Below are 18,837 nucleotides of genomic sequence, written 5' to 3' on the forward strand. Positions count from 1 at the left end.
GCTCCTTTGAGTGGATTGTACCTGCAACAGAACTGAAAAGGTGTTTGTGATGGCTTGTTAGCAAGTCCGTCTGGCTTGGTGCATTGGCAAGTGGCTTTGGGTGAAGGCGTTTATATGGAGGATGGAGGTTGGTGGGTCGAAACCCCCGCCCGACCTCTTGGCATTTTACATGGAACAGTTATTGCATTTTCGTGGCATTGGATATAGTTGATATATCGTAATATATATTACGATATTATATATCGTATGTGACATTCATATGTTAACATGTTGATGTGGTTTGACCCTTAATATGGTTGCGTATATATTACATAGCTCATAATCTGGTAAGGTGACTGATGGTCGTGGGGTTGACCCCGACTGTCCGGCCCTGTTTTGGTTGCCATATTCCACAAACAATAAATGTAACCTTATCCTCATCCATAACAAGTCATTGCGTAGCCCGTTTGGTGAGGGGATTCCATCCAAAATGTTGCTGGTCCGAGACGTTAGGGGTTCGATCCCTCTTGACCCCAAAATTTTGGGATTTCATGCCAACATTGAGAAAACCCAGGCTACCACGTGTCAGCCCCGGATTGGCCCATTTTGTCCAATCACATGCCTCCACGTCACTGCACCTGCTGACATCATCCTGGATGGGTGGTGTGTTCTCGGGAAACCACGTGTCTTACTGATGTCACCCTACATTGATTGTTGACTTTGACCTATTGACTTTTTGACTTGACTTTTTTACCATTTTCCCTAATTTTTCCCAAAAACTTTGGCTAGCCATAACTTCTTCATCTGAACTCGGATTTATGTGTCGTTCACACTGTTGGAATCGTATTGACGAGAATTTCGACTTGATTCTACTTTCAACTGCATTTGAAGACTTTGATCTAGAGGCAAAATTGAATCCATTTTGGATCACTCCTCCCCACAAGAAGCTTTTGGACCACTAAAAGTTGGTTTTAGCTGTAAGTGAGGATAAAGTTCCTTCACTTTTCCAATCTCGATCCATCATGCTTTACTTATATTTGTACCTTTGAGTCCAACTCGAAGATACTCAACATTTGCTAGTCACGAAGTCCTTATCCTCCTGTCAAGAACTGTGTCCTCCTGTAGCTCATTGCGATACTCGGGTGAAAAATATTCAATCGAAGGTAACTGACCTTGCTCTTCGAGATCTTCAATCAATGAAGGCTCATACAATCACAAGTTTTCAACATTGACGATGAAATAGATTTGCATATAAGCTAGTAGATCTAGGAGGAAGCATTTTCACCAATTTTTTCAAGTATTTTGAAATGACCATATCTAATTGGTTTCAACTTCTTACCTTCCCCTTGTAGTATTTCTTTGCTGTTGTACAACCATACTTGATCACCAACTTGAAAACCATGCTCAACTCAATTGTTTTCATGTCGCACCTTATATTTTGCTTGGCATTTTTCCAGCTGTTCCTGTACTGCCTCGTGAATTTCCTAGATTTTTTCAATGAACTTGGTTTCTTTATCCACATCACTGTGTCCATCGACTGCTATGTCTTTACCAAAGACAAAATCCAAGGGATACTTTGGTACAAAACCCAAACAAGTCTCAAAAGGAGATCTCTGAATAGAAGAATGTTTTGCATGGTTGTAAGCATGCTGCACATAACACAAATGTTAATCCCAAAGCTTAGGTGCTTGTTGCAATATCCTCGAAGCAATTGTATCACTGTCATGTCGACCACTTCTGTCTGACCATCTGTTTGCGGATGAAATGTCGTGCTCTTCTTTAACTTTGTGTCCATTAACTCCCATAGACTTGACCAAAATTTTCCGACAAATCAAGAATCTCGATCTGATACAATAAAAATGGGTAACCCAAAATGAACCCATACATTTTGAAAGAACAACTTTGTGGTTTGTTCAGTTGTGACCTGTTTATTACATGGTGTCAAAATACACATCTTACTGAACCTATCCACAACTACATACAAATAGTCATGACCCTTTCTAGACATTGGTAATCCCCCAACAAAATCCATGGAAACACATTTCCAAGGAACGAGAAGGAATTGAAAGTGGAGTATACAAGCCTAGTTTTCTATTACTTGGCTTGCTTGTAGCACACATTTTACATCCTTTAATATATCTAGAAACTGTCTCATCCATTCGTGGCCAATAGCAAAATCTTTGTAATTGTGCAACTATTTTACTTACACCAAAATGACCTAATATGAGAGAAGTATGTGCTTGAATTATATTAACTCTTTCAGTTTGTGGAATGCATAACTTTCCCAAATGATATAAGAGTTTGTCCTTTATGAAATAATCCAATTCTTCTACCTGCTTACCATGACTTAAAGTTGCATATACATCCTTAAAATCTGTGTCTTGAGCATATTGTTCAATGTAACTTTCATGAATCATTGAATTATGCTTAAGTATTGTGGATTCATTTATAATTGGTCTTCATAACATGTATGCAATTCTTATGATGTATTCCCTTCTTATATCTGATAACAAGATGAAATTTTTGTAGAAAACCCATCCATCTGTAATGTCGTGATTATTGCAATTTAGTTTGTGAGTGTAAGTATCGCAATGGTTGATGATCTGTATGTATGATTGTTTCTTTACCTATTATGTAATGTTTCCACTTTTTAACACTCTGTACTAATGCATACAATTCTTTATCATATGTGGGATAATTAACTATTGCTGACGTAAATGTCTCAAAATGAAAGCATATGGGCTTTCTGTGCTGCATCAACACTGACCCCATGGCATATTCACTTGCATTTGTCTCGATCTCAAATGAATGCTGAAGATCTGGCAGTGCTAGTACTGGCGTTGAACTGATCCTTTTTTTAATGTGTCAAAGGCTTTCTGATGTTTGCCTCCCCACTGAAACACCTATTTCACACTTGTTAAAGCATGTAGAGGCACTGCAATCAAAGAAAAGTTAGAAATAAACTTCCTCCAATATTGTGCTGCCCCTAAGAAACTTCTAACTTCTGTAGCAGTATTGGGCTTAGGCCAATTTACAATGACTTCGACCTTAGAGGGATCTAACTTCAATTCACCACCACCTACAATATAACCCAAATAATTCAAAGATGTCCTGTCAAATTCACATTTTAACGGTTTTACATAAAGCTTTTCTCTTTTCAAAACATCTAAAACCTGCTTTACATGCTTTAAGTGTTCTTCCCATGTTCTACTGAAAACAAGAATATCATCTAAATAAACTACTACAAAATCATCAATGAATGGTCTAAATACATTATTCATGACTCGCATGAATGTCGTTGGAGTGTTAGTTAAGACAAATGGCATAACCATCCATTCAAAGAGTCCTTGCTTCGTTTTAAAAGCAGTCTTCCATACATCCTGTTTTAAAATTCTGATCTGATAACGGGATGTATGGAAGACTGCTTTTAAAACAAAGCAAGGACTCTTTGAAATTCTGATCTGATGGTAGCTACTTCGCAAGTCCAATTTAGAGAAGTAAACTACATCTTTTAATTGATCTAACAAATCATCAATGCGAGGAAGAGGATAACGATTCTTTATTGTGATTTTATTTAATGTTCTAAAATCAATGCACATTCTCCACGAACCGTCTTTCTTACGCACTAACACAATATGTGATTTGCATGGTGAAGTGCTTGGTCGAATAAATCCTTGATCGAGCAACTCTTGTATCTGCGTCTTTATCTCCGCATTCTCTAGCGCTGATAACCTGTACATTCCAATGTTAGGTAGTGGAGCATCTTGCTGCAAATAATTCTCATGTTCTATCTCTCGCTTGGGTGGAAGCCCTTTAGGCTCTTGAAACAGAATATCATAATCAGAAACAAATTTAACTAAATCTGCTTTCTGTTTAGGATTACAGCCTTGGAAAGCATCAGATTTATTGATATCCTTTTCTTTTACAATCATAAGTAAAAATTGTTTACTTGAATTTACAATTCTTTTCATCTGTCTTGAATTTATGAGAGAGAAGTTATCTTTGAGTTTATGAGCTCTTACAATATATTCAATTCCATCCTTAGTGAGTTGATACTTATTTTCAGTTCGATAGAAGATAGCATTTCTATCGTACAAGTATGGACTGCCTAATACAATTCCACATATGTCCAATGGGACTATACCTAACTCAACCTCATCTACAAACTTTGACCCAATAGCAAAACAAAGTTTACATTGTTTTGTAACTTGCAGCTTAGTTTTATCACACACCCAACCTAATGGATATGGCTTTTTATGAGGTTTTGTTTCTAGACCCAATTTCTTTACAATTGCTTCAGAAATCAGATTAACTTGTGAACCACTATCAAACAAAGTATCAATTTTAATATGCTTGAAATGACTCTAATGTGAAATAGCTCATTTCTTTTCTTCTCTTCATTATCATTATCAACAGAATGTGAAGAAGTACTTGTACTGAACTGAACAACCTAGGCCATCTTAAAATAGCTAACTAAGACACTTGAAAGTGTTCATCCTAATGAGGTTGGAAAGACAAGAACGATAATTTCTACTAGATATAATGGAGGTGATGTAGATTATTTTCATTCAACTGTTCATATGGATGCTTCTTATGATTGTGAATTAAATTTGTCTACAGATTTCAAACAACTTCCTTGAAAGAAGTTGTTTTTCATGATAAATGGAAAGAAGCAATGCAAAAAGAGTATGATGCTTTGATAAAGAGTGGAACATGAAAGTTGGTGGATCCTCCATTTTGAACCAAACGGATTGGCTTCAAGTGGGTCTTCAAGAACAAGTATAAAAAAAATGGTCACTTGACAAGCACAAAGCAAGGCTCGTGGCCAAAGGTTTTGCACATAAAGAAGGAGTTGATTATGAAGATATTTTTCCCCCATAACAAAATGGGTTACCATCCAGACTCTCTTTGCTTTGGCGGCTCATAATGGATGGAAATTCCATCATATAGATGTAAACATTGATTTCTTGACTGGAGATCTGAAACAAAATGTTTTTGTCTCAACCATAAATATTTGTTGTGAAGGGACAAGAGCACAAAGCATGTAAGCTTATCAAATCCTTGTATGGCCTCAAACAAGCACTGCGAGCCTGATATGAGAAATTGACTAAGCATCTCCTACAACTTAATTTCAAACATTATGGTCTTGATGATGCAATTTTATTTGTCAAGAAGGTTGGAAAAAAATTTGTATATCTTGTAGTGTATGTAGATGATCTACCAATGATAGAGAACAATTAAAATTTTATTGCATCTATAAAGAAATAATTGAGGAAAGGTTTTGAGATGACAAATTTGGGATATGTTCACTACTATCTAGGTATTGAAGTAACCCAACATCAGAAGTTTATATTCCTCTCTCAAAAGAAGTACATTGGAGATTTGTTGAACAAATTTGGCATGGTTGAGTGCAATCCTTTGACCACTCCAATGGAACAAAATTTAAAGCTTACATCCAAAGAAGGAAATGAATTTGAGGATGCAAATAAGTACATACACCCCATAGAAAGTCTCAACTACCAAACTACTACTAGACCGGACATTTCATTTTTGTTGGAATCCAATCCAAGTTTATGCAAAAGCCTTGTAAGGGTCATTGGTTTACTGCAAAAAGAGTTACAAGGTATTTGAAGGGAACTCAAGACTTTGGACTCAAGTATACACAAGTGGATGACTTCAGCTTGATTAGATACTCTGATTCAGATTTTGATGGAGATAAAGAAAATGAAGTATCTACTTCGGGTTATGTTATGAGTCTTGGATCAGGAATTGTCTCCTAGAGGTCACACAAATAGTCAATTCCAGCAAATTCCACAACAAAGGTAGAATATGTGTCCACTACAGAAGTAACGAAGGAAATTGTGTGGCTTTGGAAAAATTTTGAAGATTTGCAAGAGAAACAAGTGCATTTTACTCCTCTTTTGATTGACAATACTTTTGCAATAAAATTGGCCATGAATCCAAAGTTTCATGATTGAACCAAGCATATCAATAGAAAGTATCATTTGACTTGACATCGTATTGACATCATTCACCTACGCTATTGTTCCACAAATGAACAAATTGCAAACATCTTCACCAAAGCACTTGGAAGAGAAAAGTTTAAAATTTTGAAAATGATGTTTAGACTCACCAACATCCCTTCAAATTAAGGAGAGGGATGTTGACACTCAAGCCTTAGGAATTGGGAAAATATTGTAAATATTGTAAATATAAAAATAAGAAGATGAAGAGACATTGGAATATGAATTCCAAGGGTCTCCCTAGTTTATATTAATTATTTTGATGGAAACTATTAATTCATGGTGTTACCAATAACCAGCCTAACACAATAGTCAAATCTATATTCAATCAAATCATTTGTAAATTTTCCAAGAGCATTACAAACTTTGGCTCTCCCTATCAAGTCTTGAGGTTTTGGATTTTGTCATACTAGAGGCTCGTGTTTTCTTTACAAAAATGGTTGATGGTTTATGCCAATCGGGTGAGTCAAAATGGCATGCCACAATCATAGAGAACACTAAATATTTTTCATCCACAACTTCCCTACAACCTTAGTGAATGAAATATTATATTGTTCTACACTTCAAATGCATAAGCAATAATATATTTATGATGTTGTGGCTTCAACTCTTTAGGATGATTTGAAATTAATTATGTATATAGTTAAATGTTATCCATAGATACTTTTATTATTATGTTTTATTCACACCCTAAGGCAGACATTCCACGGTGATTTTGAATACTTGAGAACATTTTTAATTAAAATTAATGAAATATACAATATTGAGCAAGAAGGAATGCCTAAAGAGGCTACAAGAGGGGAAAGGTGAGGGGCTTTAAGAGAATGTTTATATACCTATCTATCTTTGTCTATTATGTTTACTGTTCTTACCCTCATTGCCATCACATTAGCCTTCACTACATTACAATGTTGACGTTAACTATAGCCTATAGTCTAATTAGAAGTGTGAAAGATGGACCTAACCCTCTCCTAGATTTAGGTAACCATCTCCTAAATCTTTGCATCTTATCCCCAACATTCTAATTAGAGATATATGAAGTGCACCTAAACCTCTCCTAGATTTAAGTAACCATCCCTACATCTTTGCATCTTGTTCCCCACAATAGCCTTCACTACACTACAATGTTGATGTTGACCATGGCCTATAATCTAATTAGGGATATCAAAATTGGACCTAACCCTCTCTTAAATTTATGTATAGTCATCTCCTACGTCTTGGCATCTTGTCACATCTCTGCATCTTGTCGCCTACAATAGTGTTCACTACACTACAATGTTGATGTTCGCTATAACCTATAATTTAATCATAGATATCAAATGTGGACCTAAACTTCTCTTATATTTATATATAATCATCTCCGACGTTGGCATCTTGTCCTCTAAATTCTTAGAAATAAAATATGTTTGGTTACAATTATGCCTTTTTCCATGCTTCACTCAAGAGTTAATTCAATTGGAAGGAAAAGAAGGTTCCTTTTGGGAAACATTAGGAAGAGAACTAAAGCTTATTCTTGCAAATGAGAGCTACCACACTACGAGATTAAATATCCCATGAAGAAAAGCCATTAGAACTTTGTGAAGAAGAAAGACATCTTTGCACTTTCAAAGAAAACACTTATTGGTTGGAACATGATCTCATGGTTAAGGGCCTACATGTACAGTGTTACCTCACCATATCTAGGATTTGGTCAGTCTCTTCCAAATCCAGACAAAGACAAATTGAGACAAATTTCAACTCTTCATAAAAAATTCCAATGGGAAGACTTCCATCCGTTGGATCTACGGTTTGGATCTAGGGGAAATTTTGAACCGAGCCATTCAAAACAATATGGGTATACCAACAATGCTCCAAGTTTTGATATATGAAGGGAAAGTGCTCCATGATTCCCTACAACTGAAAAAACATGGTCTGGCAAGGGATTCTACCATGATATTAAATCTGTGACTTTGAGGTGGAGCTACAAGGTTCAAAAACCCCAATACAAAATCTAGAAACCCTAATGGTCCAGTGTCCTTCAAGGATGTCTTAAAAGGGAAGATTGTCGCTCCAAGTGATCAAATCCAAAATCTGTCAGTTCCCTACATAGTTGACCAAATGGAAAAGGTACCAACTATGGATGTAAAAACCCCAGAGGTAAAATCATATTTTTCTAATCTCCAAAATAAGAAATTAATATGCAAGTTTAATAGTTTTTAGTCGAGACCTGAAAAACTATATGAATGGGTGTTTTCTTCAAGGACACCAAATTGTGATATGTACCTGTGCTCTAAAGGGTTCTTCCTAGTACAATTTGTCACACAAGATATGGAAAATGTTCTTATGATGGGCCATGGGTTCGAGGTCAAGCTAGGCTTTTCATTACCCCGGGGTTCCCATAATTTGATGCTACAAGTATGGTGGTAACAACGATGTTGATATGGGTGAGGTTACCAAACCTCCCTCTTCTCTTCTAGCATCTCCAAGTCCTTGAGGATATTGGAAATACATTATGTAAATTCAAAAAGTGGACATGAATAAAACAGCAAAAGGTATCTTCACATCTACTAGAATATGTGTAGAGATATACCTTAGCAACGATCTACCTGATCGTATTCTTTTAAAACATGAAAGTCATCAGTGGACACATGTTTTAAATTTATGAGAATACGACATTCAAGTGTCTAACGTGTTTTCAAACAGGGCACTTGCAGAACACCTATCCACTAGCAAAAAAGGCCCCAAAAAAAGAAAAGGAGGCATGCGTCTAAGCCAAGGGGTTAGCAGTTTCCTGACACTGCTAAAGATGAAGAAGAAGAACCCATGGAACATAACCCAAATTGAAATGTATTATTGACACCTAATCCTCAGCGGTTGGGTGTACCCGGAATGTGAACAGTCATCAAGAAGATGAACTGATCAGTCACATTCATGTATATAAATAATAGTTACCTAATGAAATATATCAATCAGTTTTTCTGCCAAGTCTGGAGTTACCCTAGCCTGACATGGTATCAGAGCACAGGTCTCAGGTTCTAAAAGTAGTCGTAACTCCCTCTGTCCTGAGCACTGCACCTCAGTGGGAACAGATGCGTTCAGTTCCTTAATTGTGCTCATTATCTCCGGTGCAAGTTCCATCTCGACAAAGGAAGAAACAATGGGACTCTTCGTTTCCTTTTTGAGAATTGGCGGTTCCCTTGGACGGCAGCTTTGCGACATTTGGGGCGTTCTTAAGGTGCCTGGACCGTAGCTTTTCCAATAACGAAATCACACCAGACGTTCCGGAGACGGATTTGCCAAAAGGAAGGCATGTTATCCAACGTTTCTCTTTTTTTCTGACATGTTATCCAAGCGTTATAATTTGGTATTCTCAATGGAAAGTTATTGTTGTTTTCCACTAAAGCGGAGCCCCTGTATGAGACGCTAGTTTATGATCCAAATTCTCTGCCAGGTTCAGAGTGGCAGGTTACATCTATTAGACCCTCTGGCACTTGTATGTGTAGTGTGACTATCACAGCCTGAGATGGATTTCTGAGAATTGGCTGATACCATCTTTTCTGAGGTTTTGCTTATGTTTCGACGGGGACAACTTTTATGGTAATTCTCAATTGTGGCATGTTCAATTTTTTTAGTCAGGCATTATATTGAATATTTGTTGGAATGACATTTCTGAAGAACTCCATAATAGTTTTAGAGGCCTGGCATTATTAGATGAAGCATTGTCAGTTTTATACCTCTGGCATATTAGATGGCAGCTCTTGTGCATAAAATGCTCCATTTTGGACTGAATATTGTACATAAACTCCTGACACACGAATGAAGCCTGAAAACTTCTTTTACCCTTGAATGACCGAAGCTGGGACTCCACTGCGTGGGAATGTGAAAAGATTGATGCGTTGTTTTTGCTGATGCGCGGTGCTCCTCTTTGCTAAGATAATGGTGCTTGATTGATGCGTTGTTTTTCTGATGCATTGAAACATGGCTATCGTGCGGTGTTTTTTATTTGAGATAGAGTGTTGAATTAATGAGTGTTGTTGTGGCTATATTAAAGCAGTGATTTATATGTGCGCTAAAGCTGTGTGCTATATTGATCAGTATATATATATATATATATATATATATATATATATATATATATATATATGTGCGTTGTGGTTATATTAACCAGTATATATATATTATGGTTTTCATTTGAATGAGTTATGAACTGAGTTTGTAGATATGGAATATAGTGGATACATTATCCTCGGAGGGATTTGAAGAAACAGTACATAAAAGTATTTGAAATCTGTTGCCTTCTTGAATACTACTTCACTGTATATCAGCAGAAGTTTTTTTTTATCAACAGAAGTTTTTTTATCAGCAGAGACATTTTTTACAGAATGCATTCAATCATCTCTATGGTAGGGATAGTTCTCACTGGCAAGGAGAACTATCCTGAATGGTCCCGGATGGTAAAACACACCCTCATCTACAATGAGTTGTGGAAGGGAGTGTGTGTCGGAGAAGGAGACAATGACCCAGTACAGCCTACATCAGACAAAGAGCTCGTCATTTGGGAAAACAAGAACAGCAAAGCCTATGCATTAATTGCAGCCTCTGTAAATGAAGAAGTAAGTCGCCATATTTCATCATATTCAACTGCCTTTGAAGCTTTACAAAAGCTGAAAGAACTTTATGACTCACATTCTGCACTTGAAGTTGTTCAGCTCATGATTAAACTCTTCACTCTTGAACTAAAAAATAATGATCCTCTTGCTCTTGCATCTGAAGTAAAATCCATAATGCATGATATCAAATCCACTAAGGTTGAGCTGGATATCCCTCTTATTGCTTTTCTCAAGGAACTCTATCCTACTTACTCCAATTATCTTGAGTCTTTACAAGCAAATGGAAATCTTAAAGATATAACCTTTGACTCTCTTGTGAAAAAGTTTGCTGAAAGAGAGAAAGCCTTTGGAAAGAAGACAGTCCCTGAATCTTCTGAAGACACTGTTTGCCTTGCTCATAAAGAAAAGCATCCTGCTCAAGATTCTACAAGAGGAAGAGGTGGACGAAGAGGAAGAGGAAGATACTTCAGAGGCGGGGGGGCAGACATTCTCAAGGAGAAAAAGCAGATCTGCATTGCATTCGCTGCAAACGAAATGGATCACATGATGCTTCTACATGCAAGCTACCATGGGACAAAATTGAGCAGAAAAGAAACCAGCAGAAAGGTAAAACTGATGATACAGACAAAGGTAAAGCACCTGAATCCGCTCACTATATTGAGGCACAATGTAACATTGGAGTAAATGAAGATTTGTTTAATGTTTCACTTGCTTCTTCGAAAAATGATTGGTTGCTTGATTCAGGAGCAACCTGTCATATGACTCATAGGAAAGATTTTTTTGAAGATTTCACTGACAATGTTGATGGAGCAGTATACTTTGTAGATCAGTCAAAAATCAAGCCATCAGGGCTTGGCACAATCAGGCTTAAACTACCTGGTCTTCCAGACTTTCTTCTGGATCATGTTCTATATCTCCCACAGCTCAAGAGAAACTTGTTGTCCTTGGTCCACATCCGCCAGCAAGGTCACTCCATTCATATGTTTGATGGCAAGCTTGAGGTAAGAAAAGCATCTGACCACTCACTTGTCATGAGGGGAATAGAAGAAGAAAGGCTTCTCAAACTGCAAGGAACCTCTGCTCATGCACAACATTTCTCATATATTTCTCATCATGAATAAGGTACACTTCCATCAAGTTTATTATGGCATGCGAGAATTGGACATTTAAACTATGACAGTCTCCGCTTATTGAAGAAAAATGGTGTTGCTGGTTTGCCTACAATTCCTAGGAAACATAAGCAATGTGATGCTTGCATTCTAGGAAAGCATAGCAAACAGTGTTTTCATGATTCACATTCAAGAGCACATAGGAAGCTTGAACTCATTCATTCAGATTTATGTGGTCCAATGCCTGTTCCTTCTGCAAATGGAAATAAATATATCATGACATTTATTGATGATTACACCAGAATGTGTTGGGTTTATTTATTGAAGAACAAATCTGATGCTTTTCAAACATTCAAGAATTTTCATAAATGGATTGAAAATGATGCACAATCTCATATTGGGTCTATTCGCACTGATAATGGAAAAGAATATACATCAAATGAATTTGAACACTATCTTCGCCAACATGGGATTAAACATCAAACAATTGTACCTTATAATCCCCAACATAATGGTGTAGCAGAAAGAATGAATAGAACAATTTTGAATATGGTACGATCCATGCTTTTCTTCAAAAATGTAAAGATAATGTTTTGGGTTGATGCTGTTCTATGTGTTGCATATATAAAGAATAGATGTCCATCTAATGCTATAAGAAACAAGACTCCTTATGAATTGTGGTATGGACATGTTCCTTCGGTAAAACATCTCAGGATCTTTGGTTCCACCTGTTATGCTTTGATACCAAAGGTACATAGGAACAAACTTGGTGCTAGAAGTCGTAAGTGTATCTTCCTGGGGTATTCAAACACATCTAAAGCATACCGCCTCTATGATGAAGTAAATAAAAAGTTTGGTGTATCTAGAGATGTCATTTTTCTTGAATCATCCAAATCTGACAATGTTGTTGAGCGGCAACTTGATCGCTTGGATAGATTCGCAAAAACGAAATCATTTCAAGAATTTGATAATTAGATTCCACATCTTGAAGGGGGGATTCCTATACTAGAACAACATGTGGAATCTTCTTCTGAAGAACAATCTCCCCTGCATGAAACTCCAACAAAGGATGATGCTTTAAGTGATGTAATTGATAGAATTGGGAGACTCAATCTTGATTCAGTCCCAACTCAATCAACAGAGCAGCCTGGACCATCTCATAAAGGTCCCCCAAAGTGGCTGACAAAGACACTTGAAAGTGTTCATCCTGATGAAATTGGAAAAACAGGAACCAGAAATTCAAACCGACAAAATGGAGGTGATGTAGATGACTCTAATTCACCTGTTGATATGGATGTTACTTATGATTGTGAATTGAACTTGTCTACAGATTTTGAACCAACTTCCTTCAAAGAAGCTGCTTCTCATGATGAATGGAAAGAAGCGATGAAAAAGGAGTATGATGCCCTCATAAAGAATGGCACTTGGAAGCTGGTTGACCCTCCATTTGGATCCAAACCAATTGGCTGCAAGTGGGTCTACAAGAACAAGTACAAAGCTGATGGCTCACTTGACAAGCACAAAGCTAAGCTTGTGGCAAAAGGTTTTGCACAGAAGGAAGGGGTCGATTATGAGGAAACTTTTGCCCCCACAGCAAAATGGGCCACCATCCGGACATTCTTTGCACTAACTGCTCAGAACGGTTGGAAATTCCATCAAATGGATGTAAAAACTGCATTCTTGAATGGAGATCTAAAAGAGAATGTTTTTATGTCCCAGCCTGAAGGATTTGTTGTGAAAGGACATGAACATAAAGTATGCAAACTTGTGAAGTCCTTGTATGGCCTCAAACAAGCACCACGAGCCTGGTATGAAAAACTAACAAAGCATCTTCTGAAACTCAACTTCAATCATTTTGATCTTGATGATGCAACTTTATTTGTCAAGAAAGTTGGCAAAACAGTTGTATATCTTGTGGTATATGTAGATGATATTTTAATGACATGGAACAATGAAAGCTATATTGCATCCATAAAGAAAGAATTAGGAAAAAGTTTTGAAATGACTGATTTGGGCTATGTTCATTATTATCTTGGCATTGAAGTAACCCAACATCCAAAATCCATATTTCTTTCTCAAAAGAAATACATTGGAGATTTGTTAAACAAATTTGGCATGACAGAGTGCAATCCTCTTTCTACTCCAATGGAACAAAACTTAAAGCTCACATCTATTGAAGGAAAGGAATTTGAGGATGCAACAAAGTATAGACAGCTTGTAGGAAGTCTCATCTACCTCACTACTACCAGACCAGACATTTCATTTGTTGTTGGAATCCTCTCCAGGTTTATGCAAAAGCCTTGTGAGGGACACTGGTCTGCTACAAAAAGAGTTCTAAGGTACTTGAAGGGAACTCAAGACCTTGGAATCAAGTGTACACAGGTGGACGACTTCAGCTTGATTGGATACTCTGATTCAGACTTCGATGGAGACAAAGAAATTGGGGTATCTACTTCAGGATATGCTATGAGTCTTGGACCAGGAGCTGTCTCCTGGAGATCATGCAAACAATCAGTTCCAGCAGATTCCACAACAGAAGCAGAATACGTGGCAGCAGCTGAAGCAACGAAAGAAATTGTGTGGCTCAGGAAAATTCTTGAAGATTTGCAGGTAAAACAAGTACAATCAACTCCACTCACAATTGATAACACCTCTGCAATAAAGTTGGCCAAGAACCCAAAGTTCCATGATCATACTAAGCACATCAATACTAAATATCATCTGATCCGACATCATGTTGAGGCCAAAACAATCCATCTCCGTCATTGTTCCACAAATGAGCAAATTGCAAACATCTTCACCAAAGCACTTGGAAGAGAAAAGCTTGAAAGATTCAGAACGATGCTTGGACTCACCAACATCCCTTCAGATTAAGAGGGGGAATTGTTGACACCTAATCCTCAGCGGTTGGGTGTACCCGGAATGTGAACAGTCATCAAGAAGATGAACTGATCAGTCACATTCATGTATATAAATAATAGTTACCTAATGAAATATATCAATCAGTTTTTCTGCCAAGTCTGGAGTTACCCTGGCCTGACATGTACAAACACAACCTCGTGACCCAGTGAATGGAGGAGCAAGGGATCAATCTGGAACAATGATTCAAAGCCAAAAGGGTATTGAATCAACAGAGATTATCATTACAAAGCAATAGAAAGAGGAAACACCCGCCGAAAAGGAATCATGGAGCATAAAAAGATTCCATGTATCTAAGAGCTTAGATTCAAATAGATAAGTCCCCCTAAAGGTGGATGACAATCAACTAGCAAATTGTAACCACTACTCCCAACCAAAGGAGTTTGGCAAATAGTTTAAAAAAAAACAAGAAGAAGAAAATAAGTGATTTTTATCATAAAAAGCCAAGACAAAAATGTACTTTTTTATTGAATGTTCCTTTATTTATTGATCATGACTAAATGCTTATTGCCATCTGCAAAATGTAATTTTCTTCCTTGTTTTCAAGTTGAATAAAATTACAATTTTTCCTTTAGAATAAAAAATAAATTTATAAATTTAGATCATTTAATTCAAAAAAAATGGGCACATGCACAACATCAAATATCATTGAAATTGGTGTGTAGAAATGTCTTAACATCTTCTCCAAATTTGAAACCTTGAATTCAAAATAAGTACACTGTGACCAAAATACTAGTTCTTTGTGTATGCATATATTTCCTTACAAAATGGCTCTAGCTAAGTGGACATTGAATAAAGTGATCAAACCTAAGATTAAGGAAATTAACCCTAAACCCTAGAATTTTTTTTCTTGGAAAGAAAACAAAACCTACATCCAAATATTTTAGGCAATTGTTGAGCTAAAATGACTAATGAATTGTTGAAATAAAGATAATTATGTAAATCAAATGCATTTATTTATGATAAATCAATTATACCATTTAAACATAGTCATAACCATGCAAGTGTGTTATGGAGCTCACACTAACATAATTATTATGAGAAAGGGCTTTCGTAAACAATCTTCTATAGTATTTTAATTTACATTCCAGTGCCATCAATGAAATGTTAGACAAGCAAACCTTATATTTGATGTTGATAACAAAGTTACTTGCACCAACATAGTAGGATGAGGATCAACCATTTAACATTCACTTTGACAATAAGGTCCTTTACATTCTTGGATTTGCTTCAAGCTCCAACGTCCCTCACTACCCCACCAACCATCTTCACTTGTGCATTTTTTCCAGCGCATGGCATAATCCCACAAAGAAGTATTACACACATGTATATGTAAATTGATTTAGATTGAAATGCATAACTTCAATGGTTTCACCACTTTCCCTTCCTTGAGCTTTGTTGCTTAATTCCACAAAGGTGTTGAACTCTCTTTAGGTTTCTTCCATTTCTTCCTTTACACAACATCTGCCACTTTCTCTCCACAACATGTGCCACTTTCTACTTCCTCATCGCTGATAATTCAAATTATTAACATCATATTTTTTTTGTAAGCTTAGCAGATCCTTTCTATTTCTTTTCAAAAAGCAGACAACTCATCTGACAATGTTAGATGTGGCCTCAACCCGCCCAATGGGAAACCGAGTTTGTTGGCCATCTAACCACATTGTAAACCATCCAAAATTTAAAGGTTCTCAAATTGTCTAGTAGTGCCATGTAAGTTTGAATATCCTTGTTTCTCCTAATATCTATGGAATTATAACATAAGCATAAACACTGTAAACCCATAATATGAACTTCACAAAAATTTCAAAAAAAATAGACCATGTTAATCAACCTATTACTCATCAAAGGAGTCAATAGGCGTTAGATCTTTGGCACTAGGACCCAGCAACTTTGTCTGAAGGAGACAAGGGATGTGTTTCTCAATTCGGTTGAGGCAAACATTTTTTAGTTCAATTTGATGCTAGATCAATTGAAATTCTCTATGAATTTCCTGCAACACAAATTCTTGTTTGGGTGGCCCAACAGAGCTAGATCATATTGCTTTTGCCACTATGTTCTTCATAAGTCGGTAGAGATAAACAGTTTGTTGGAATTGAGTGTATCTTCCACGAGAGTGACCAAGATCTGAGGCTATGCTTCTATTCCTCCAGGTCTATATCATAGTTTTCAACTTGTTGCTTAAGCTTTGTTTCCCAACTGGAGGTCAATTGACGAACAGGTGTAGGTGTAGTACTGAAATAAATTAGAGCAACTTCCCAAGACTTACTAGCGATGCCTCTACAACCTCTACCCCAAGCTGACTGAAGCTAGGGTTGGTCACCACCTCGTCCTCAACCAATGTTGAGGTTCGGGGCCTAGGCTCCTCGACCATTAAACCCTTTCTGGGAGGAGGGTGAAGCCATAAGAATGGCTTACAGATCACCCATCAAAGCAAAATGCCAAAACCACCCTTCCTCGCACCCGACCACGCTGAAACCTTGCCCACAGAGAGGTTGAAAAACACAAGAACTTTACCAAAACATTGAAAATTTAACCGCACACCAAGCGTTTACCAACTTAGAGGCAAGAAAGCACAGGAGTCACTCATCTACAACCACGTCTAGAACATGGAGGAGCCTTTTGCCTAGAGCCAATGACCGCACAACAATTCTAAAGCCAAATTTCAAATCCAAATTTGATGATCGACATCTATACCTTCCAAATCCCTTAACATCACACATTGCCACCTTTCACATGCAAGGAGATAAACGAGGGTCGTCATTGGACCACCTTTCCTTTGCCATCATTAATACACTGTCCTTGGCTTGGTTTCCACCAAGACCATTAGACCTACTCACGCCCCGATTGGGGAACATCATCATCATATTTAAAAGCATGGAAAGAAAATAAATAAATAAATAACCCACATCAATCATGCTTCTTGAATCTTGAAAAGGAATTGAAAAGAGTAGGATAAAGGAACATCCAAGTATTCTTGAATATAAAAATAAAAATACACTGACCCAACTGCTTCAATGCTCCAACAACGGTCAAGAACATTCAAAGTCTCTTCCAAGTTCTCACAAATTAGCTCCTCAATGAATAGCAATAACCATTTCTTTTATTTGTATACAAATGTTTAATATAACCTTAACATATAATATTTATTTATTAATAATTCTACTAAATGACAAATATTTTTATTAAACATTTGCTTTCCTAATACAATATTGTCAATTATTAATATGACAAAGTTTGACATTAAATACCTACTTTCCCTACTTTCTTAACTATGTGAAAAATTCATATACTAACATAAAATTTTACTCGGTTTGACATTAAATATCTACTTTCTTAACCATATGACAATATCAAATATGAAATTTTACTCCTAGTGGTATTTGATAAGGTTTGATGTTAAATATCTTACTTTCTTAACCATGTCACAATATCAAATTTTGGTAAGGTTTAACATTAAATATCTTACTTTCTTAACCATGTCCAAAATCAAATATAACCTTCCTGTCTTCCATTGATAAAAGTCGAATATGAAATTCATTGATAAAAGTCGTATATGAAATTCTACTAATGTTGATTGACAAGTTACCTACTTTCTTACTTGTATGAAAACATCATACACTTGTATGAAATCTTATGATTAACAAGGTACCTACTTTCTTACTTAGGGTAAAGATTTGACATTAAAAACCCTATTTTTTTAATTAGGTGAAAATATCAAATATAACCCTCCTATCTTCCATCTTCAATGGATAAAAGTTAATACGAGTATCTAAAATTCCCATCCAACCAAATATAACCTTCTTATAAATATGAAATGCTCACTACTTTAATATACCCTTGTCTTATCATAATATCAAACACTCACTATTTCAAATATAACTTCATTATATCATAATATCAAACACTCGTTACTTCAAATAACCTTATTATATCATAATGTCAAACACTCGCTACTTCAATATAACTTTATTATATCTTAACATCAAATGTCAGTTCTTCAAATATAACCATATTTTATTATATTATATTATATTTACTTGTAAATAATGATATTTTCTATTTTTCAATCAATAAAATTTATTTATTTTTTATTTTTCCACAAAATTTAGATCAATGGGATTTTATTGTTCTCAACTCCTCTTTCTTATGTGTGTACTATATATTTAGTATATAAAGAAAAATAAATCTTACCATATTTACCTGTTAATATGAAAA

The sequence above is a fragment of the Pinus tabuliformis genome, chromosome 3_2, assembly GCF_031772625.1.
Source record: "Pinus tabuliformis cultivar Carrire ecotype Pingquan chromosome 3_2, CPIR1, whole genome shotgun sequence".
In the NCBI taxonomy this organism is placed as follows: Eukaryota; Viridiplantae; Streptophyta; class Pinopsida; order Pinales; family Pinaceae; genus Pinus; species Pinus tabuliformis.